Source organism: Hyla sarda, chromosome 1 (genome assembly GCF_029499605.1).
Source record: "Hyla sarda isolate aHylSar1 chromosome 1, aHylSar1.hap1, whole genome shotgun sequence".
In the NCBI taxonomy this organism is placed as follows: Eukaryota; Metazoa; Chordata; class Amphibia; order Anura; family Hylidae; genus Hyla; species Hyla sarda.
The window spans coordinates 498,896,840-498,922,385 of NC_079189.1; the positions used below are offsets into that span (position 1 = coordinate 498,896,840).

Here is a 25,546-nt window from a genome sequence, read left to right on the forward strand (position 1 = left end):
TGCGTCCTTAAGTGGGTATGGAGGCTGTGTACGCGCATGTGTGGGGGCAGTATGTTTGTATAGGGGCACAAAGTGGGCAATATTGATGGGAAGTTTTCATAGAGGTGGGAATGGTGCTGGAGATAGGAGCCAAAAAGGTATGTCTGTCAGATTCTGAAGAGACAAGTCATAGTTGGAAGAACAATGATCAGAGAAGATGCTATTCTGTGGCCTGTATTATGCATGGTGGTAATACTGAGGGCTGATTCTGGGGTTTGTATAATGCATAGGGAGGGTGATTCTGAGGTCTGCATTTTGTGGGAGGGGAAGGCTAATATTGGGGACTGGGGGGGGTTACTACAGCACTCATATTGCCATCACACCAAGTGACTTAATTTTTTTGTGTTGCCTACCCCTTGTATAAAGTATTAATTCACATGTGGTGTACAGTATTTACTGTCATATATGATGCAGGGGGGGCCATGGTCCTCTATTGCTCAGGCTACCCATGAATTGTCTATCCACCCCTGGCTGGGCCCCAGAACAATAGAGGTCCATGGGGCCCCCCATGTGCCATACAGTTTAGTAAATACTGTACACCACATGTGAATAAATACTTTATACATGGGATAGGCAACCCAAAAAAAATAAGTCACTTGGTGTGATGGCAATATGAGTGTGTTTGTTGGGTGTGGCTTGTCACTGGCTAAGGTTTTGTTTTTTTTTTTCAGAATTTTTTCCTATATATTGCTCTTGCTGTAGTAGGACCATGGGGCCCCCATGTGCCATATATTATAGTAAATACTGTACACCACATGTGAAGAGCTGTGGAGGGTTGTGGAAGGTTTGTTTTTTGTTCATTCCAGCAGAGCTTGACAGGAGCAGCCAGAGAAGGGAGAGAGGAAACTTATAGTGCTATTTATATGACAGGCACGTACCTTCCAAACCCTCTTGTTCACCTCCCCAAGCCCGCCTTGTCCCATCCAGTCCCCTTTGTCCATCCCTTACCCCTCTGTACTTTACCAGATCCCTTTGTTCATCCCTGATCCCTCTGTATTCCACAATAACCTTCTGTCCATCCTTGACCCCTCTGTCTATTAAAGCGATTGCATAAAGAAAGCTATATATTACAGCCTGCAAGGGGCCCAATTTCCCGGTATTGATTAGCAACTGAATCAGCCATGAAAAGGGGGATTTTTTCCCCTCTCCAAGCTGATGTGGGGAAAAACCTATTAAAACATAACCTTTATTTGGCTTTAACTAAAATTACACCAAACCCAGTGATGAAGTGCTATAATTCCCAGCACCAACTCAAAAGTTAACAAACAGAGCCTGTAGAAAACCTAGAAGAAAGACAACCATTCACAGTGTCCCAAGGTATTCCAGGATACACTCCCGTAGCCACACGTCCGGTTTCCGTTCTCAGGTAGATGCGCTATTACACGCATTGGCGGGGAGCCGTCTAGTTCTGACGGCTGCTCAGCACCCTCTAGCACTCTAGGAGTGCATCCTGGAATACCTTGGGACACTGTGAATGGTTGTCTTTCTTCTAGATTCTCTACAGGGATGACTCGACCTCCTGTATAAAGTGCCACACTTGTAATAAGAGGGGATTAGACACTAAGTATCGGGTGTCTCCCCCATCATTAATAATTTACACCGTTCTCTTTAAATTTATAATATTTTATACTCTGACACTTTGCTGTATAGCAGTAGACACCTCTATTGCGCACTGAATATAAATATTCCCCTGAGGAAGCCACGTAGTGGCAGAATCGGGTCAGGTGATATTCCAAGCAATAGTTAGACTAAATATCTGTAAATCCACTTACAAATGTGGTAACTGCTCTGTTTGTTAACTTGGTGATATTCCAAGCAGTAGTCAGACTAAATATCTGTAAATCCACATACAAATGTGGTAACTGCTCTGTTTGTTAACTTTTGAGTTGGTGCTGAGAATTATAGCACTTCATCACTGGGTTTGGTGTAATTTTAGTTAAAACCAAATAAAGGTTATGTTTTAATAGGTTTTTCCCCACATCAGCTTGGAGAGGGGAAATAATCCCCCTTTTCATGGCTGATTCAGTTACCCCTCTGTCTATCCCTGATCCCCCTGTACTCCTCCTGACCCCTCTGTCAATCCCTGACCCCACTTTCCATCACTGACCCCTCTGTACTCCTCCAGACCCCTCTGTCCATCCCTCCCTGACCTCTCTGTATTTCTCCAGACTCCTTTGTCTATCCCTGATCCCTTTGTACTCCACCAGCCCCCTATGTACTCCACTAGACTCCTCTATCCATCCCTGACCTCTCTGTAATTCTCCATCAAGACCCCTCTATCCATCCCTGACCACTATGTACTCCACCAGACCCCTCTGTCCATCTCTGACCACTATGAACTCCACCAGACCCCTCTGTCCATCTGTGACCACTCTGTACTCCTCCAGACCCTTTTGTCCAACTCTGATCTCTCTGGACACCTCAAGACCCCCTCTGTTCTCCTCCAGACCCCTCTGTTCTCCTCCAGACCCCTCTGTCCATTCTTTACCCATCTGTACTTCTCCAGACCCCTCTCTCCACTCCTGACCCCTCTATTCTCCTCCAGACCCCTCTGTTCTCTTGCAGGTGGGATCACTGTGTACAAACATTACATTATTTATCCTGTACCGATCCTGAGTTATATCCTGTATTATACTCCAGAGCTGTACTCACTATTCTGCTGGTGAGGTGACTGTGCACATACATTACATTACTTATCCTGTACTGATCCGGAGTTATATCCTGTATTATACTGCAGAGCTGTACTCACTATTCTGCTGGTGAGGTCACTGTGTACATACATTGTGTTACTTATCCTGTACTGATCCTGAGTTACATCCTGTATTATACTCCAGAGCTGTACTCACTATTCTGCTGGTGAGGTCACTGTATACATACATTACATTACTTATCCTATACTGATCCTGAGTTATATTCTGTATTATACTACAGAGCTACACTCACTATTCTGCTGGTAGGGTCACTATGTACATACATTATGTTACTTATCCTGTACTGATCCTGAGTTATATTCCCTATTATACTCCAGAGCTGTACTCACTATTCTGCTGGAGAAGTCACTGTGTACATATGCTACACTTTGACCCGCCTTGCCATTTAAGTGTGCTTTGCTGACCACTGCCTGCCAGAGCTGCCATTGACACAAGGAGAGTGAGAGCCTGCAGCGAGCCCAGATTTGAAGGTACCACTATTAGATAGAAGTTTAACTTTGTTGTAGAATAGTGTGACCCTCAGGACATTGCCCTATACACTGACTGCACTGACTACAACATAATATAATGATAATATTCCTCCTTGTATACTGGTGTTATTGGTAATGTTGATCTCAGTATACAGGATTTGGTCAGTAACAAGTATGATGGCATTATATATGGTGATAATATTGTCCTGCACCTGTGTAACTTATATTGCTCTTGTTACCATTGTAAATTGAGAAATAAAAAGTTTACACAGCATCTCTGCCGAAATCGCCTGTTTAATCCCGGAGAAGCGCCGCACACAAGTCGGTTTTTGGGTCTGTCCCTCTGCACGGACACCCGCAACACACTATCAGCCATTTAGCTGTGTGGGCATCCACTCTATAGCAACTCTCCTGGTAATAAAGTGTAGATAAAGAACTTCAGCTATTAACATAAGGGAAAACTTTTCTGCTTTAAAAAATGCTTTTGTAAGCTGTTTTCCCGATTTTTGCTTACGTGTGATTTATTTATTAAGGTTGTGTGACTATTTGATAAATAGGTCATACGTAGGCAAATGTAAGTTAAAAAAAATTGTCATATAAAAGCCATATGTGTGAAAAGAATGATAAGTCTCCTTCTATATGTTTTTGACCTCCACTTCTAGTGCTTTTTCAGTCACTACTTGATGCTAAGGCACGTTGAGCCCTGCACCTGAATACTTTATATTTGATGTCTACTTTTCTAATGTGCACTTGTTTGTTGCTTTTGTTTATAATTTTTTCCCCTGCGGGGGATTCTGTCGTACTCACTGGCTTTAGGCTTCCCGTTAAAAGTCTAGCACTTTAGTACTAGTGTTGAGCGGCATAGGCCATATTCGAATTCGCGAATATTCGCGAATATATGGACGAATATTCGTCATATATTCGCGAATATTCGCATATTCGTTATATCCTCGTTTTATTTTCGCATATGCGAAAATTCGCGTATGCGAAAATTTGCGGATGTGAAAATTAGCATATACAAAAGTAGCATAAGGTAAAATTCGCATATACGAAAATGCGCATATGCTAATTTTCGCATATGCTAATTTTCACATATGCTAATTTTCGCATATGCGAATTTTCGCACGCCAGTCTCACACAGTAGTATTAGAGCCTTCTTTACACCACACAAGCTGGAAGCAGAGAGGGGTGATCACTGTGATGTGAACTGTGAAGAAAAAAAAAAAAAAAAAAAAAAAAAAAAAAACGAATATTCGTAATTACGAATATATAGCGCTATATTCGCGAAATTCGCGAATTCGCGAATATGCGATATTCGCGAATAATATTCGAATTGCGAATATTCGCGAGCAACACTATTTAGTACTAGTCTTGTACTTTTTATATAGAAAAGACAGAGAAGGCAAGGGAGAAGGGTAGCCCTGTTGTTACACTCTGCACTCCAACTGGACATGCTGGCCGTGAGCGCATTTCCCCTCTCTCGTCCACAGCCGGCGAACCTCAGCCCGTCACTCACCTCCGTCCTCTGCTGCTTCCTCTGTCTCTCAGCTCTGGCGCACGTGGCCCCGCCTCTTAGGGCACGCGCTGGAGGTCTGAGATTTTAAGGGCCAGTGCGCCCATAATTATGGTTTACACCTGTCCCACTGTTATAAGTTCCTGCACCTCCCACACACCCCTGCCGGATCTTTGTTGCCCTAGTGCTTGAGAGAATGCATTATTTAGTCTTGCCTTGCCATGTTTCTGACCTTTTTTCCTTGACCTGACCTTGCTCCTGTGCCACCTGCCTATTGACCTCCTGCTTCGATCCTGACTACGCACCTGTGCTGCCTGCCCTGACCTTCTGCTATCCCGACCATGAGTTGCCGTATCCTTCCTGTGCCTAGTAAATCCTCCTGTGTGGTCGAGTCATGCCAGGGGTAGCGACCTGGGTGCCACCTGCCGCAGCAAGACCATCCCGCTTTGCGGCGGGCTATGGTGAAAACCTTCAGCACCCTAGATTACGCTTCCTGGCACAGCCTGTGTCATCAGCCACACAGGTCCAGCAGATCTACTACCTCCTGCATTCCAGTCTACTAACTGTGAGTTTTACAGTAAGATCCGGCCATGGATCCCGCTGAGGTACCCCTGCCTCAAGTCTCGGATCTTCCCTCAGTTGTGGTTCCTCACCCTCAGCAGTAGGCCAGTCAAGTGCAGCAACTAAGTCAATTGTCTGCCATGATGCAACAGCTACTAGACATGCAACAGCAACAGCAACCTTCTCCAGTCTCTCCACCTGTTCCTTGAGCATCTTCTGGGGCCAAGCTACGTTTACTATTTCCCACGAAGTTTGATGGAGATCCTAAGTTGTGCAGAGGCTTCGTGACACAATGCTCCATGCATATGGAGCTCATGGAGGACCAGTTCCCGATGGAATGATCTAAGGTGGCCTTTGTCGTCAGTCTTTTGTCTGGAAAAGTCCTGTCCTGGGCTACTCCTCTCTGGGATCGCGGTGACCCGGTGTCCTCTAAATTGACGTTTTTTCTTGCTGAATTTTGCAGTGTATTTGAGGAACCCGCACGTGCCTCCTCTGCTGAAACGGCTTTACTGAACCTTTGCCAAGGAAATCCCTCCCTTGGTGACTACGTGGTTCAATTTTGCACACTCGCCTCTGAACTGGCATGAAACAATGAGGCCTTGTGTGCTACATTTAAAAAAGGACTGTCTAGCAGAATAAAAGATGCTCTCGCTGCACGCGATCCTCCGTCTTGGCTGTGTGAACTAATCTATCTAGCCACATTATTACCACTAACCACTTATTATCATCAATTTATTCCCCATTACTCTTCTCTCACTAAAAAGGGTTCTAACCCCATGTCATGGCCTCCTGAGGCTGAATTGGCCTTCTCTCGCTTAACCCCTTAAAGGGGTACTTCGGTATCACAGCTTTATGGTTATCTAGCGTGCTTGTAGTGAGTTTAGCATTTTTTTAATTCACATGTTATACATCTATCCACAGCATATATGTTTTTTACTGACCTCTTTTCTGTGAAAGAAGTTCAGTAGTTTTTCTGGTTGCTTTTGACTGTCGTTCACACCTGCGGCCATGTTTGTTCACTGTTGTGGACAAAACGTCAGTGCTGCAGGCCTGGCTGTTTTTTTTTCCTGCAATGATTTCGCACTTTTTCCACACCCCTGTAATGAATATTCATTGAATTGTTGCGGGAGGATGGATGTCTCCTCCCACTGTCAGCCAGCCCGGCTCACAATGTACTGAATACCCTGTATCAGCGCTGCAGCTGACATGTAACCCCTTCCCCGCCATGGGGACCGTGCGCCCACGGGAATCAGGGGAATCGGCTATCATGATTCCTTCCCTTGGCGCATGGTCCCCATGGCGGGGGAATTAGTAAAATATCAGCCGCAGCGCTATCATGATTCCCCCCCGCTCGGGCGCACTGTCGGCTTATCACCCCACAGTCCCCACATCAGGGAATGATTGAATTGTCATCCACAGCGCGCTTTCCCCACATCAGGGAACTAATCATTTGTGACCCTCGGGCGCTGCTCTCCTACTCTCACCCCCCCCCCCTAATTAATTATCAGCCTATCACCGGCCGAGGCGGGTCATCGCTGCGGCCAGTGATACGCTGACGGCTGTGTGACGTTCCCTGTCCCCAGGAAGTAGCATGAGGATTGCAGCGGAGGACCATGAGGCCGATACCGGAGCAACGGGGGAACGTGGGAAGGTGAGTCAAAGTTTCTTTTGTTTATTTTTGCAGCCCAGGCACAGGAATATGTAAAATTCATCAGTACAGATGTCCTTTAATCATTTCCAGCGCTGTGGCCCGCAACTCATTCATTTAAAGTGCCAGCGGCTCACAGGAGGATTGGGGAGAGCAGCACCTGCAGGTCACATATGATTAGTTTCCCGATGTGGGGGACAGCACAGCACTGCGGCTGATAATTAATTGGAGGGGGGGGGAGAGAAGGAGAGCAGGGCCCGCGGGTCACATATGATTAGTTCCCTGATGTGGGGACAGCGTGCTGCGGATGACAATTCATACATTCCCCAACATGGGAAGAATGTGCAGCGCTGTGGCTCACAGTTAAGCCTTTCCCGATGTGGGGGTGGGAAGAGTATACTAATGAGTAGGGCAGGGAAAGGGCATGCTAAAGGGAAAAAAATAAAAAAGCCTACCACAAACAGGGCTGGGCGGCAACACAAAACAAGTTGGCCAGGGCACTGAAAGAAGAGACAGGCTACAAGGCATGCTGGGTGCTGTAGTTTTTTTTTTAAGGCAAAACTGAAATAGATGCTACACTACATGGACACACTTGTGCAAGGGTAAGTAGAAACTAAAAAAAACACATTGGCCACCGGACTACCCCTTTAAGGACATAGGCTGTACGGGTACGCCCTGACGTCCTGGTAGTTAAGGACACAAATCATTCAGCAGGCATCCCGTGACAATGCCCAGAGATGCCATCCCCCCCCCCCCCCCCCCATGTCGGCGATCACTGCAGATAGCCGGTTAATTCACATTGGTGATCTGCGGCGCCTCCGGTCATACAGGTCACGTGTGACCCGGAATTAGAAGGTGATGGGCATTGTACTATTCACCGCCAATCACCTACTGTAGCTAGGAGGAGATGGCGATCCCATCACCTCCCCAGGAGCACTGCTATTTGTCGGATGATCGTCTGACCAGTAGCAGCCGGCAGAGGAGGGGTTAATGTCCCCTTCTCTAAGCTCTGCTCGCCCACCGCGTTCAGTCAGTGGGCAGAGCTGAGAGAAAGAGCCAGGCCCCCCCCCCCCCCCCTCTGCCGAGATCTGTGCACCTCAGGGCTGAAGTGCTGCTGTATAGTGCAGAGTGAGATTCATAGTAAAGGGACAGGTAGGAGGTAAAAAAAAATAAGAAAGAAAAAAAAAGTTAAAAAAAAAGTTTTAAAAAAATTTTCCCCCTCTGACCCCTAATATGTCCTCAAGGGTCCGCCGCATATTTTGCAGTGCAATCCAGGCCCTATGAGTCAGTCCTGGTTCTACCAGGAATACAGATATTCTAAATTCAATACTGGAATTATTTCTCCAACAAGTAGTTGAGGTGTCAACCCAGATGGAGGCCATCTTAGATTTATTATTTACAAATGTGGATTTGGTATCTGGTATTACTGTACACCGCACAAAAACAAAAGTTTTGGATTTTAGAAAAAAATACTTTTCTAAAATTAGATTAGTGGTAAATGAGTCACTATCAGATGGTTTAAATGAAGTCAAGAAGAAATTAGACACCTTATAAGTTGCATTATTGAAGGCTAGAGATAATTGCATTAGGCTTATCAGTAAAAGAAAAAAAGGAAAAAAGGAAAAAAAGAGAGCAATGTAGTACTCAGCAGAAGTGGCAAAAATCATAAAAATAAAAAAGCTAGTATTTAGTATTATGAAAAAAATACGAAAAAAACAGAGCAATAAAAATAGACAAATCTATAAGATTAAACAGAATGAGGCCAAGCAAGTTATAAGAGCTTTTAAAGCACAGGTAAAAGAGAAAATAGGCCAATCAGTGAAAAAAAAAGAATACGACATTTTTCAGATATATAAATGAAAAAAAGGTAATTAAAACAAAGACTAACTAAATGTAAAATAGGAAGTAAGGTATGTAGAATAAAATAGAGGACTAGTTGACAGCCTTAATTTGAATACTTCTGTTCAGTTTTTACAGAAGAAAATTAAGAAACAGATGTCTAGAAAAGACAAATAAGCCTGATATGATACAGGCATGATAGAATACAGCCAAAGCTATTAAAAGAGCTTAGTGGTGTACTATTAAAATTGTTTACAGATTTATTTAACCAATCACTGCTAACAGAAGGCGTCGCAGAAGATTAGAAATTAGTTTTTCTCATTCACAAAAATGTAGTAGGGAGGAATCAGGCAACTATAGGCCAGTAAGTCTGACATGAATAGAGAGGAAATTAATGGAAACCATACTAAAGAATAGGATTGTTGAACATCTAAATCACATGCATTGCAAGATGAAAAAGTCTTAGTGGTAAAGTATGCCCTTTTTAATGACACAAAGATTTGTAACAGGGTTGATGTTTCTAGAAGGATATATTAGATCCAAAATGATTTAGGTAAACAAGAAACATTTTCAGAACTCTGGCAATTGATATTTAATGTGGATAAGTGCAAGATAATGCACCTGGGGCATAGTAACCCTTGGGCAGAATACAGAATATTTCATACAGTCCTAACCTCAGTATCTGAGGAAAGGGATTTAGGAGTAATTATTTCAGAAGACTTAAAGGTAGGAAGACAATGTAATGGAGCAGCAGGAAATGCTAGCAGAATGCTTGGATGTATAGGGAGAGGTATAAGCAGTAGAAAGAGAGAAGTGCTCATGCACTGGTGAGGCGTCAATTGGAGTATTGTGCGCAGTACTGGAGACGTATCTCCAGAAGGATATAGATACTCTAGAGAAAGTTCAGAGAGGAGCTACTAAACTAGTACATGGATTGCAGGATAAAACTTACCAGGAAAGGTTAAAGGACCTTAACATGTATAGCTCTGAAGACATTTCAATAGTAACAAATATAGTATACTGATTATTCACATTATTCACTATAAGAACATCATGTGAAAATGTAAAGGATGCATCTTGAACAGAGATCATATATTAACCCCTTAAGGACGCAGCCCTTTTTCACCTTAAAGGAGTACTCCGATGCTCGTTTTTTTAAGGGCAAACTAAGCCTAAAACAAAGTTATATAACATTGTAAATTACTTACCTTATCCATATGGCTCTTTTCCTGGTCTTCTCCCGCATTTCTTCTCCGACCGGAAGCTGGCTCCTTTTTCTTCAATCCATGACGCTCGACCGCTGCTTCTTAGGCACCGCAGCCATCTTAGCCCGGTGACTCATCACTCCCATGAGTCACTGCAGGCTCTGCCAGCCTCCCAGTCCTGAGTCGGCCACTCCCCATCTCAGTAATATATTCATATATTCGCAGAACTGAGCTACCATAGGCTCAGCTCTGCAAACGCCTATCTCTGCGCTGCCTTCCAATCAGCGCTTACATTCTGCGCATGCGCAATCCTCCCTTTAGGCAGGAGCTGGCCGGATGTCAGGAGCGGGCATGCTGGGAGATGTAGTTTTTAGCAGAAAGTTCGGGCGGCCATAAGAGGAGAACGGCTGAGCCATTTAAGATGATTGAGGGGTCGTTGAAAAGGTAAGTTAATGGGCTACATTGTGGCACGTTTTTTTTTTTTTGGGTGGTGCATCGGAGTACTCCTTTAAGGACTGAGCCCTTTTTCGCAATTCTGACCACCGTCGCTTTACGAATTAATAACTCGAAAACGCTTTTACAGAATATTCTGATTCTGAGATTGTTTTTTTTGTGACATATTCTACTTTATTTTGGTGGTAAATTTTCGGCGTTACTTGCATCCTTTTTTGGTGAAAAATCCCAAAATGTTATAAAAAATTTTAAAATGTTGCATTTTTTTTACTTTGAAGCTCTCTACTTGTAAGGAAAATGAATATTCCCAATAAATTTTATTTTTATTCACAAATACAATATGTCCACTTTATGTTGGCATCATAAAATGGACATATTTTTGCTTTTTGAAAATTTTTTAGGGCTTCAAAGTAGAGCAGCAATTTTAAAAAAATGTCATGAAAATTGCAAAATCTGAAGGGACAGATGTTACAGAACTACAACTCCCAGCATGCCTGGACAGTCTAGGCATGCTGAGAGTTGTAGTTTGGCAACATCTGGAGGGCTACCGTTTGGGCACCACTGTAACAGTGGTCTCCAAACTGTGACCCTCCAGATGTTGCAAAACTACAACTCCCAGCATGCCCAGACAGCCTTTGGCTTGTTGGGAGTTCCAGTTTGACCTTCCTAGTGGTTTCCACAGTAAAGATCACTTTACTTTCACTTTCATCCCCCCCCCCCCCCCCACCGTCGTTTCCCTACCTGTGCCTGTCTCCAGCGATGATCGGGGGTCCCCAGGCATCTTCTCCTCCAGGTACCGGCCTCCATCTTCTCCCCACGTTCCCCATGACATCCAGGGGTGGGCAGAACAGGGAGGGGGTTGCCATGGCAACCCACTGTCCTGCACTGCCATTGGTCAGAATCAGTTCTGACCAATGGCAGGGGATAGGAGGTGATCGCTCCTAGCCCTCAGCATGATAGGGGCTGTCACTGACAGCTCCGATCATCCCTATATTCCAGGTGATCGGATCACCAGAGACCCGATCAGCCCGGAATAGCAGAAAATCGCATGTCTGAATTGACATGCGATTTTCTGCGATCGCCGACATGGGGGGGGGGGGGTCTCTGGGCGATGTCCCTGGGCGTTGTGCCGGGATGCCTGCTGAATGATTTCAGCAGGCATCCCCGTCCGGTCCCCAACCAGCTAGCGGCGGGGACCGGAATTCCCACGTGCGTATGCATACGCCCCACCTCCTTAAGGACTCGGGATGCAGGGCGTATGCATACGCCCGGCGTCCTGAAGAGGTTAATAGTTTTATTATTATTATTCTGTAGAATACTGATTACCATCATGCATGTACATAGTAAGTACATATATACATCTTTCTAGATTGTTGTTTTTTTTTTTTTTTTTTTTACTATATAAACCTCTTGTGGAAATGGTGCATCAAATGATTCAATATCTAATTTGAGACTGCAAGGTCTTATTTTCTTAGTCACCATGGCAGCTGCTACCCCATCCCTGTCTAATAACAAACATGTCTAGACAGCACAAGCAATCTACAATATCAGCTCCTCCTGCTACATATGCAGGCTTATTAAAGGTGTATAGGCAACTTTCATTTAAACACCATATACATTTACAGTAAGGGTTTATATCCGCCACACTGAGGATATATGCAGTACATGAGCACAGTGCAAATTGTATCTCTTTAGATTGTTCACGTTAGAATCAAGGGTTCCATCTTTTACAAGATTTGTGACTGATTTGTCAAATCTGTTGCGAAAAATCTAAATGGATCCCATTAACCTTTAATAAGTAGGGATTCCATTAAAAAGGACACCTGGCACCAGTGTATACGTAGCTTTAATATTTCATTTTTGTGTAAGCATTGGTCAGGTTATACCTTAAAGTGTATGTATTATTGCTAGATACTGAAACATGTTTTTTTCTGTAATTTTTTATCTATTTAATTCTTAGTACATTATTAATGAGGCAATCTTTTTTCCTGAGCTGTTTTTTACAGCTTTAAAGGGGTACTCTGATGAAAACAGAGGATAGAGAATAAGATGTTTGATCGCTAGGGACCCCCGCGATCTCCGGACAGGCAGCGGTGGCGTCCGGATCACGGAAGCTTGCAGCTTTCGCGTTCATGATGTCACGGCACGCCCCCTCCATTCACGTCTACTGGAGGGGGCGTAATGGCTAGTACCTAGCCGCCACTCCTCCTCCTATAGACATGAATGGAGGGGGCGTGATTGCTCTCATCGCCAGTCATCGGCACGGAGCTGTCTGTAATCCTGTCTGTGATAAGTGATCTGTACAGAACAGGAAGTCTCAGCTTAATTTCAGGCCTAGGGGACAGAATGAAAAGTTAAATATCTCAAGATCATTGTACACTGCTCAAAAAAATTAAGGGAACACTTAAACAACACAATGTAACTCCAAGTCAATCACATTTCTGTGAAATCACACTGTCCACTCAGGAATCAACACTGATTGATTGACAATCAATTTCACATGTTGTTGGGCAAATGGAACAGACAACATGTGGAAATTATAGGCAATGAGCAAGACACCACCAATAAAGGAGTGGTTCTGCAGGTGGTGACCACAGACCACTCCTCAGTTCCTATGCTTTCTGGCTGATGTTTTGGTCACTTTTGAGTGCTGGCGGTGCTTTCACTCTAGTGGTAGCATGAGACGGAGTCTACAACCCACACAAGTGGCTCAGGTAGTGCAGCTCATCCAGGATGGCACATCAATGTGAGCTGTGGCAAGAAGTTTTGCTGTGTCTGTCAGCATATTGTCCAGAACATGGAGGGGCTACCAGGAGACAGGCCAGTACATCAGGAGACGTAGAGGAGGCCGTAGGAGGGCAACAACCCAGCAGCAGGACCGCTACCTCCGCCTTTGTGCAAGGAGGAGCACTGCCAGAGCCCTGCAAAATGACCTCCAGCAGGCCACAAATGTGCATATGTCCACTCAAACGGTAAGAAACAGACTCCATGAGACGCTGACGTCCACAGGTGGGGGTTGTGCTTACAGCCCAACACCGTGCAGGACGTTTGAAATTTGCCAGAAAACATCAAGATTGGCAAATTCACCACCCTGTGCTCTTCACAGATGAAAGCAGGCTCACACTGAGCACATGTAACAGACATGACAGAGTCTGGAGACGCCGTGGAGAATATTCTGCTGCCTGCAACATCCTTCAGCATTTCTTTGGGGGGCTGCACAGCCCTCCATGTGCTTGCCAGAGGTAGCCTGACTGCCATTAGGTACCGAGATGAGATCCTCAGACACCTGGTGAGACCATATGCTGGTACAATTGGCCCTGGGTTCCACCTAATGCAAGACAATGCTAGACCTCATGTGGCTGGAGTGTGTCAGCAGTTCCTGCAAGAGGAAGGCATTGATGCTATGGACTGGCCTGCCCGTTCCCCAGACCTGAATCCGATTGAGCACATCTGGGACATCATGTCTCGCTTCATCCACCAATGCCACATTGCACCACAGACTGTCCAGGAGTTGGCGGATGCTTTAGTCCAGGTCTGGGAGGACATACCTCAGGAGACCATCCGCCACCTCATCAGGAGCATGCCCAGGTGTTGTAGGGAGGTCATATGGGCATGTGTAGGCCACACACACTACTGAGCCTCATTTTGACTAGTTTTAAGGACATTACATCAAAGTTGGATCAGCCTGTAGTGTGGTTTTCCACTTTGATTTTGAGTGTGACTCCATATCCAGACCTCCATGGGTTGATAAATTAGATTTCCATTGATAAGTTTTGTGTGATTTTGTTGTCAGCACATTCAACTATGTAAAGATGAAAGTATTTCATACAATTAGTTCATTCATTCAGATCTAGATGTGTTATCTTAGTGTTTACTTTATTTTTTGAGCAGTGTAGTAGAAAAAATGTAACATAAAAACTTGTGAAGCCAATGGATTGTGCCTAGTTTGACAACCGTTGCGTGTTTTCACTTTTAAGACAAACTGTATAACATTAGTAGTGCTTCATTAGCTTTAGATGCAAACATTTCTTTATTACAGAGTTACACAGAAAAACATAACTCTTTGTAAATGTCTATATAAAATATATTGATGATACAGTTCACTTCATTCGCTGAATATCCTGCTGCAAAAATATTAACTGAATACAGTAATACACAATCCTTCCATAATGTACCATCTGTTGTCACCAATTAGACTCATACAGGGGTTCATAGAAGGGTTTTTTATGAGAAACAATTGCCTCCCATCCAACTACATGGAAATTACTGAAGTATTATTTTGGAATTAATACTTTTTATGGCTTCAGTTTTATTTCCAGGGAGTTATTACAGCAATAAAGCCTTTTGAAGAAAGGGGTAGGTGGGGGGAGCTGCAATAGCAATAATAGAAGTTACTGTTATCTCTCCTTGTATAGCCGTCCAGTGACCCCAGATGGTGACACAGAAAGATTTATTCATTTTACTGCCCCCTTTCAGTTCAGAGATTATATGTGTTCTCTAATATTTAGGGATGGTGGAGGGGGGGGGGGGGGGGGGGTCAATTTCTCAACCGTGATTGGAATCTGGCTTTTAACTTTTAGTGTGTTTAGTTTTACTGAATAATTGAATGTATGAGCATGTAGGTATATAGGGGCATGTAAACACTTTTAAACTTTTATTTTCATCTGGTGCATCTCAGGCTTTGCCTTGGTCAAACCTACAACCACAAGCATGATTTTCCATGTATTTTTAAAAACCTGTTATAGTATTATCATCAATGACTTTATAGTGCTGGTTGGTATTTTTCCCATTGTCCCAGGAAAATAAGGTATGATATGTTTTTCCTTTTTCAGTTTTAAAATTCTAGTTTTATTAGTTTTTTTATCTGTGAAAAATGGTCCTTCCATGCAATGGTTAAATCATTATAACAGTCTCTTTTTTAAGATTAGGTTCTTAATGGAATAATGACATAAACCACACTATAGGGGAGATTTATCAAAACCTGTCCAGAGGTAAAGTTGCTGAGTTGCCCATAGCAACCAATCAGATCACTTCTTTAATTTTTCATAGGCATATTCAAAAATGAAAGAAGTAATCTGGTTGCTATGGGCAACTCAGCAACTTTTCCTCTAAACAGATTTTGATAAATCTCCCCCTATGTCTCAAACATAAATAAGACTTTTTCCCAAAAGTGTAAAAAAATTATACTTGATCAAACAATAAAATACAGTCAGCTGTACTTGCTGCTAAAAATTGCAGACTTAGTTGGGTAATTTTTAGGGTATATAAGAAAACGGTACCTTTCCTGGAGCTGATGGTGACTGCTAAACGCAGGGCTGAGCTGTTTAAGTGCCATAGCTTGGCATGCCTTCACACTCTCCCTCATATCCCAGCCCCACCTATACTGATGCACAGGGCTTTGCTTACAAGGAGGGGCTGGGAGGTAAGGGCAAGCCAGGATGTGTGCCCCTTACACCTTTCCGCTTCATCTTCATGACACTTGGCTGAGAAATAAAAAGGAGATTTTATAAGTCTTGCAACCACCATCAGCTCTAGGAAAGGTACATTTTACAGTTACACCCTGACAGCTGTCTAACCATGTCTGCAGCTCTTAGTTACAAATACAGCTGACAGATTCCCATTAAGAGGTTAACCAAAATTATGCCAAATTTGTTAAAATTACATCGTTTGCATGTCACAGCATACTAGAAAAACTTAAAGGGGTTATCCAGCATGAGGTGATTTTAGTTCATACCTGGCAGACAGTAATGGACATGCTTAGGAAGGATCTGCGCTTGTCTTGGGCTAAATGGCTATGCTGTGAGATTAGCATAACACTGTGGCTAGCTTTCTGTGAACTAGTATTTCCTGTTTTCACTTTTCTTGTTTGCCTACAAATCCCATGATACCATTTTCCTCCTTCCCACACATCAGCTACCCCACCCATTGAAACATAAATGAGCTGCAGACCTGTGGTTTTCAATCAGAGGGCCTCCAGCTGTTGCACTAGTTGCAGATTGATCCCCCCACCGATTGAAGCAGACAGGCTCCCTGTCATCAGCTGACTAGTGAGTCAGGTCTCGGCCGTATTGCAAGCTGGGAAAAATCCGAGACAGCAGTCATTTTGTACGCTGTTAAAAATAAATATTGGGGTGAAAATCACATAAGAATTGTGAGAAAACCATCACACACAGGTACAGACACTATATTATGAACTACACTAACTTTACAGCCCCTGTAGCATAGTCAAATAACAAAAAATTCCCGGAATACCCCTTTAACTTCATTATGTGTACAGGTTTGAGAAGAATATAGCAAGTCCACAACTACTATGAAATTTTAATAAAGTGTCTTAATATGCTGACTTAATAAGATAGTTTCAAAAAAGTTAAAGGGATCCTGTCAATAGTTTCACGATGCATTTCAGAAAAGATCAGCCGGGAACAAGATATAAAGATGAAAAGACTTCTCCCTGCCCCAGGACTTGACGGACAGGTCCCTCACAATACACTCATTGGGAAAAATCTGTCAATCAAGTTCACTGGGAGCTTGATTGACAGATCTTTCCCCGTACAAAAATAGGGAGAATACTCTCAGTTAAACCCAGTGGGGTGGTGAGAAACCACCAGTAAGCTGACTTCCTTGTCTTTATACCCTGTTCCTGGCTCACCCATAAAGCTATGATTACTTTAATATTGTGCAGTATAATGTATTACTGTCCATTATAGTGCAGTATAATAGGAAATCTATGTCTGTTTTATGCTGGCCGTGGTGGGGAAGCATAAACAAATGACAAGTCTCTTTAAATGCTATGCTTCTGGTTTCCGAGGAACTTGTTATATTTATTATCAGAAATTGTGAAAAGTCACATACTACAAGTTGTAGAAGAAACTACATTATAATATTATTAAGAAACATTCACAAAACAAGTTAGAGTATTTTAATATTGACCAAGATGCTTTTCACAAGGTAAGCAAGTTACCATCAGGGAAGTGTAGTGTTTACAATCAACAAAAATATCATCTTCATATGGTGAATTATTTATTTACCTGAAATAAAATGCTAAAAAAGGAGGAGAAGGTGTCAGCAGATAAGAACCATTTGGCCCATCTAGTCTGCCCAATAATCTGAATACTATGAATAGTCCCTGGCCCTATCTTATATGAAGGATGGCCTTATGCTTATCCCATGCATGCTTAAACTCCTTCACTGTATTTGTAGCTACCACTTCTTGCTTAAGGTAAGGACCTCCAAGGTAATATTTTCTGAAATATTACATGTACCACGAGCCACACCAGAGAGGCAGCGGGAGATTAGGGAGGTAAACAAGTGGCTTAGAAGCTGGTGTAGGAAGGAAGGGTTTGGGTTCATGGAAACTGGGCAGACTTCGCTATCAAATACCGGCTCTGATGTAGGGGCGGGCTGCACCTCAATGGGGAGGGTGCAGCTGTGCTTGGGGAGAAGATGGCTAGAAGGGTGGAAGAGTGTTTAAACTAGGGACTGGGGGGAGGGAACCTACAACGTAGAGGGGGAAGATAGTGTAGATAGAGAGGGGGGACTTATCAATGTACCTGGGGGTGGAGCGGAGGGAGGGGTTATAATAGTTAATAGGGATAGGCTTCATAGGAAGAAAAAAACATACACCATTGAATTGCATGTTGACTAATGCCAGAAGTCTGTCCAATAAAACAGAGGAACTGGAGTGGTTGATGTCTGAGGAGAATTATGACATAGTGGGTATAACACAGACTTGGTTGGACGATTGCTGTGACTGAGCGGTCAACATACAGGATTATAGTCTATTCAGGAAGGATCGGACAAAACAGAAAGGGGGAGGAGTTTGTCTTTATGTAAAGTCTAGTCTGACGGCCGCAGTACGGGAGGATATATGGGAGGGAAATGATAATGTGGAGTCATTATGGGTAGATATATATGGAGATAAAAATAAAAAATCCTGATAGGGGATTTGCTATAATCCACCAAACATAATGGAAGAGGCAGAAGATCAATTACTGAGGCAAATAAACGAGGCAGCAATTCAGAATGAGGTGATAATAATGGGGGACTTTAACTATCCTGATATAAACTGGGAGAATGAGACCTGTGAATCTCATAAAGCAAACAGGTTTCTGACTATAGACAATAGTAAAGACTAAAGACAATTATCTGTACCAAATGGTGCAGGGCCCGGCCCGAGGGGGCGCCCTACTAGACTTAAAGGGGTACTCCGATACCACAGTTTTATGGTTATCTAGCGTGCTTGTAATGAGTTTATCATTTTTGTAATTCACATGTTATACATCTATCCACAGCATATATGTTTTTTACTGACCTCTTTTCTGTGAAGGAAGTTCAGTAGTTTTTCTGGTTACTTTTGACTGTTGTCAGCCATGTTTGTTCACTGTTGTGGACAAGACGTCAGAGCTGCAGGCGTTGCTGTTTTTTTTTCTTCTGCAATGGTTTTGTCCCTTTTCCACACCCCTGTAATGAATATTCATTGAATTGTTGCAGGAGGATGGATGTTTCCTCCTGCTGTCAGCCTGCCCTGCGCCCGGCTTGAATACCCTGTATCAGCTCTGCTGATGACATGTAACCCATTCCCCGCCATGGGGACCATGCGCCCACGGGGGGAATCGGCTATCATGATTCCCCCCACGGGCGCACGATCCCCATGGCGGGGGAATTAGTAACATGTCGCATGCCGCAGTGCTATCATGATTCCCCCCCGCTGCAGTCCCCACATCAGGGAACTAGTAATTTGTGACCCACGGGCACTCCTCTGCTTCCTGATAAAGACACTGCCCCCCACAGGCGATGTCCCCGCAAGGGTTAACTGTGAGCTGCAGCAGCCCTGTACATTCTCCCCATGTCGGGGAATGAATGAATTGTGAGCGCAGGCCCAGGGCTTCTGACCAGCTTCGGTTCTCTGTCACAGTTAAGGGACATCTGTAATAATGAATGTGACAGATTCCTGTGCCCGGGGCTGCAAAAATAAACAAAATAAACTTTGACTTACCTCCCTACGTTCCCCCATTGCTACAGATAACGGCTTTCCAGTCCTCTGCTGCGATCCTCATGCTGTGACAGAGCCGACAGCGAATCACCGGCCGCAGCGATGTCCCACCTCTGCCGGTGATAGGCTGAGCGCACTGCCATGTAAGGAGCCGGCGGACATGACAGAGTAACTAATGTTCAAGTAGAAGGACACCTAAGAATTAGTGATCATAATATATTACATTATAGCTTGTTCTTCAATAAGGGAATCTCTCGGGAGCCACAAAAACAATGAACTTTAGGAAGGCAAAGTTTGATCAACTTAGAGAAGCCCTTAACAATATAAATTGGGATAATGTCCTCAAAAACAAGAATGGGAGACTTTTAAAAATATCTTAAATTCTCACTGTAGGATGTAAAAAACCTTATAGGAATAAAAGAAAACCAGGGTCAGAAATAAAAGAAAACCAATATGAATGAATAAAAATGTTAAGGGGGCAATAAATGACAAAAATAAAGCTTTTAAACTACTAAAACAGGACGGCAGTAAAGAAGCATTAAAAAGCTATAGAGAAAGATGTAAAATATGTAAAAAAAAATTGATAAAAGCCCCAAAAACAGAGACAGAAAGACTTATTGCCAAAGAGAGTAAAACTAACCCCAAAATGTGTTTTAACTATATAAATATCAAAAAGGTTAAAAATGAAAGTGTTGGCCCTTTAAAAAATGATGAGGAAGAAATTATAAACGGGGATGAGGAAAAAGCAAATATACTAAACTAATTCTTCTCCACTGTATTAACCGAGGAAAATGAAATGCCAGGTGAAATACAGAGAGATAAGGTAAACTCCCCAGTACAGGTCACCTGTCTAACCCAGGAAGAAGTACAGTGCCGCCTACAAAAAAATCTAAATAGACAAATCGCCAGGTCCAAATGGCATTCACCCCCGTGTTCTAAAGGTAAGTAATGTAATAGACAGACCCCTATTTTTAATATTCAGGGACTCTCTAGTGACAGGGCCTGTTCCCTAGGACTGGCGCATAGCAAATGTGGTGCCAATATTTAAAAAGGGGTCAAAAGGTGACCCCGGGAATTATAGGCCTGTTAGTTTAACCTCCGTTGTATGTAAATTCTTTGAGGGTTTTCTAAGAGATGCTATTTTGGAGTATCTTGATAAAAATAAATGTATGACTCCATATCAGCATGGATTTATGAGGGATCATTCCTGTCCAACTAACCTGATCAGCTTTTATGAGGAGGTGAGCTCCTGACTGGACCTGGGGCAATCGCTGGATGTTGTATATCTGGATTTTTCCAAAGCATTTCATACGGTGCCATATAAAAGGTTGGTGCATAAAATGAGAATGCTTGGACTGGGGGAAAATGTGTGCAAGTGGCTAAGTAACTGGCTCAGTGATAGGAAACAGAGGGTAGTTATTAATGGTACTTATTCTGATTGTATCACTGTTACTAGTGGGGTACCACAGGGGTCAGTCTTGGGTCCTGTTCTATTTAATATATTCATTAATGACCTTGTAGAGGGATTGAATAGTAAAGTTGCGATCTTTGCCGATGGTACTAAACTCTGTAAAGTGGTAAACACTATAGAGGACAGTGCACTGTTACAAATGGATCTGGATAGGTTGGAGGTTTGGACTGGGAAGTGGCAGATGAGGTTCAACAAGGATAAATGTAAGGTAATGCACATGGGGAAGAAAAATCGGGGCTGGGATTATGTATTAAATGGGAGAACACTTGGGACGACTGACGTGGAAGAGGACTTGGGATTCTTAGTTAATAGTAAATTTTGCTGTAGGGACCAGTGTCGGGCAGCTGAAGCCAAGGCATAGATGTCCACGGCAAGGAAATAATTCTACCGCTGTACAAATCACTAGTCAGACCACATATGGAATACTGTGCACAGTACTGGCACCAGTGTACAAGATATAGGGGAGCTGGAGAGGGTTCAACGACGGGCAACTAGGGTAATACGGGGAATGGGAGGACTACAGTGCCCAGAAAGATTATCAGAATTAGGGTTATTTAGTTTAGAAAAAAGAAGGCTTAGGGCCTAATAAATATGTATAAATATATCAGGGGGCAGTACAGAGATCTCTCCCATGATCTATTTATACCCAGGACCGTATCTATAACAAGGGGGCATCCTCTACGTCTAGAGGAAAGAAGGTTTCTACACCAGCACAGACGGGGGTTCTTTACTGTAAGAGCAGCAACTGTGGAATTCTCTGCCAGAGGAGGTGGTCATGGTGAACTCTGTAAAAGAATTTTAAAGGGGTCTGGATGCATTTTTAGAGATTAATTACATTACAGGTTATGGATTCTAGATCAATATCAACTCAGTAGGGATTCATTAGGGTTATAGGTTGAACTTGACTTTTTTCGACCTTATGAACTATGTTACTATTCCATGCATCCACTACTCTCTCAGTAAAGTAATACTTCCTGATATTACTTTTTCAACCTTTGCCCCTCTGATAAAAAACTATGTCCTCTTGTGGTAGTTTTTCTTCTTTTAAATATACTCTCCTCCATTACCGTGTTGGTTTCCTTTTCTGTATTTAAAAGTTTCTGTCTTATCCCCTCTTATGTCTCATCTTTCTTCCAAACTATACATGTTAAAGTCCTTTAACCTTTCCTGGTACGTTTCAGCCTGCAATCCATGTACTAGTTTAGTAGCTCTTCTCTGAACTCTCTCTAGAGTATCTATATCCTTTTGGAGATACGGTCTCCAGTACTGTGCACAATACTCCAAGTGAGGTCTCACCAGTGTTCTGTACAGCGGCATGAGCACTTCTCTCTTTCTACTGCTTACACCTCTCCCTATACATCAAAGCATTCTGCCAGCATTTCCTGCTGCTCTATTACATTGTCTTCCTACCTTTAAGTCTTCTGAAATAATTACTCCTAAATCCCTTTCCTCAGATACTGAGGTCAGGACTGTGTCAAATATTCTATATTCTGCCCAAGGGTTTTTACACCCCAGGTGCATTATCTTGCACTTATCCATGTTAAATTTCAGTTGCCAGAGTTCTTACTATTCTTCTAGTTTTCCTAAATTCTTTTCCAGGAACATCAACCCTGTTACATATCTTTGTGTCATCAGCAAAAAAACATACTTTACCATTTACCATCGATACCTTTTGCAATATCACTAATGAAGATATTAAACAAAATTGGTCCCAGTACAGATCCCTGAGGTACCCCACTGGTAACAAGACCTTGCTCTGAATATTCTCCATTGACTACAACCCTCTGTTGTGTGTCATTCAGCCACTGTCTAATCCACTCAACAATATGGGAGTCCAAGCTCAAAGACTGTGGGACAGTGTCAAAAGCTGTACTAAAATCTAGATATGCAATGTCTACTGCCCCTCTGCCATCTATTATTTTAGTCACCCAATCAAAAAAATCTGTAAGATTTGATTGACATGATCTCCCTGAAGTAAATCCTTTAGTAGGGTTTCCATTAATTTCCCCACAATTGATGTCAGACTTACTGGCCTATAGTTGCTTGATTTCTCCTTACTGCCTTTGTTGTGAATGGGCACAACATTTGCTAATTTCCAATCTTCCGGGACGACTACTGTTACCAGTGATTGGTGTTATCGGTTTGCTAGTTCACTGCTGAGCTCTTTTAATAACTTTGGGTGTATCCCATCAGGCCCCTGTGACTTATTTGTCTTCACTTTAGACAGCAAAGGTAGAACCTCTTTCTCTGTAAAGACACATGCATCAAACGATTCATTAGCCTTCTTCTCTAATGGAGGTCCTTTTACTTCTTTTTCTTCTGTAAAAACTGAACAGAAGTATTCATTAAGGCAGTCGGCTAGCCCTTTATTCTCTTCTGCATACCTTCCTTTGTTTTTAATTTAGTTATTCTTTGTTTAAATTTCCTTTTTTCATTTATATATCTGAAGAATGTCTTATCCCCCTTTTTCACAGACTGAGCTAGTTTTTCTTCTGCCTGCACTTTATAAGTTCTTGCTTGTCCTCTTTCTGCCTAATCTGAGTCTTAGTCAAAATATTAACATGACTAAATTACACACAATAATTTATTATAAAACCTCCATTATCATGAGATAACTGATGTAATAACAGAAGTATATCTTATATATAACATGAAAACATCTATTGGCAGATTACAAAATGGATGTCATGGCATACAGTATCTATCTGTCATTTGTTTAACACTATGAAAGGTCTATTATACCTACATATCGATAGACCAACAATTGTGAATTATTTCAAGAATTCTATAGAGAAAAAACATGGACTGCTATGGATCATCATATTGGAGTACAATGACAGAAAGTAAATTCATTTTTTTTACCTCTGGCATTTACTCCTGGGGTATGTCCATTGTCCCATGTATTTTTCTCTTTCCCTGTTGTTCTGGTTAAGAACTGTCCAAAGAAATAAAATGCTTCTGGGGCTTCCTATCATAGAATGTTGAAAAAAAAGGACACACCTGTATGCCCTAATGCCTTAAGTGGCTTTAAAGCAAGTGCCAAAAACTCATTGCTTATGGTAGGCAGCGGTCTTTCAACCCTTTAGACGCTGTGATCAATAGCGATCACAGCTCCAAAAGTGAAAGTAAGAGGTTGCCGGTAGCTCAGTGGAGCTCATGGTTAACATCGCGGGGTTCCGTGAACTAAAATGGGGGAGGAGGATCCCCTTACCTGCCTCCTGCCGTCGATCGCCGATTCACTGATGTAGCCTGGCATAGCCAGGCTATATCAGTGGATCGCCAATCTAACTGTGTAATGCTATGCTATAGACATAGCATTATACAGTAAAATGCAATCTAATGATTGCATATAAAAGTCCCTTATGGGGAATTAAACTTTTTGATTTTTTTTTTTTTAAAGTCTCTAAAATTATATCAAACCTTCTACCCGAATAAAAAATAAAAGCCCCCTTGTCCCAATAATGGGGCAAACACACATCTGAACATTAAAATGAAAAGAATCGTCCAGAAACACAGGACAAACAAACAATGTAACTATTCTAAAGAATCCCTCATAAATATCTAAATACTTAAAGATTTAAATGGACACTATCAGATCTATTTATATGTTGTTACTGATAAAAAGAACTTATGTAATATGGTTGTTTAAAGATTTTTGAATATTTAATAAAGAAAACAGCTCCTGAAAATCCCACCACTGGGGGTCCCCATACCTACTGAGACACTAACCAGTCCTGCAGCAGCATCAGGCTCGCCTTTTTTTAAATCACCATATTGGATATTTTCAGCAGGATTCAGCAGTGAAATGATCACAGTAATGACTCCTCTCAAGATCTGTCCCTGGATTATCACAGTTCTCACAATCTCTACTGAGCTGCCAAAGTTTAGGAAAACTATGAGAAAACTGAAAACTGCCTAGAGTTAGCCTTTATAAATAGGTATTTATATTAGAGTTATCCAAAACAACTACCGTATTTTTCGCCCTATAGGATGCACCGGCATATAAGACGCACCCAATTTTAAAGGTGCAATATCTAGAAAAAAAAAGATTCTGAACCCAACAGTGATCTTCAACCTGCAGACCTCCAGATGTTGCAAAACTACAACTCCCAGCATGCTGTTGGCTGTCCGGACATGCTGGGAGTTGTAGTTTTGCAACAACTGGAGGTCCGCAGGTTGAAGACCACTGGTATAGGAGGTAATACTCACGTGTCCCCGCCGCTCCAGACCCGTCACCGCTCGTCACCGCTGCCCTGGATGTCGCTCCATCGCTGTCGCCGCATCCCCATGGTGTTCCCGACGCTCCGGACGTCTTCTTCCCCTGGATCCTCGCTCTCCGTCGCCGTTATCATGTCGCTACGCACGCTGCTCCTATTGGATGACGGAACGGCGTGCGCGGGACGTGATGACGTCGAAAGAGAGCGCCGGCCATGCAGGGGATCCCGGCACGGAGAAGACACCAAGGAGGCAGGTAAGGTCCCTCCCGGTGTCTTGTAAGCTGTGCGGGACGCCGCAATTTCACCGCGGCGGTCCCGAACAGCCCTACTGAGCAGCCGGGTTAGTGTCACTTTCGCTTCAGACGCGGCGGTCAGCTTTGATCACGGCATCTGAAGGGTTAATACAGGGTATTACCGCGATCGATGA

General features: G+C 42.9%; 1 long non-coding RNA gene across 1 annotated transcript in view; it reads left to right on the forward strand.

The window, feature by feature from the left end:
* Window positions 1-25,546, forward strand: part of LOC130310410 (uncharacterized) — a 41,197-nt gene that overhangs the window by 6,065 nt on the left and 9,586 nt on the right. The window contains exon 2 of the long non-coding RNA XR_008858941.1: window positions 3,068-3,220. This is a non-coding gene — a long non-coding RNA (uncharacterized LOC130310410). The remainder of the gene's footprint in view (window positions 1-3,067; window positions 3,221-25,546) is intronic.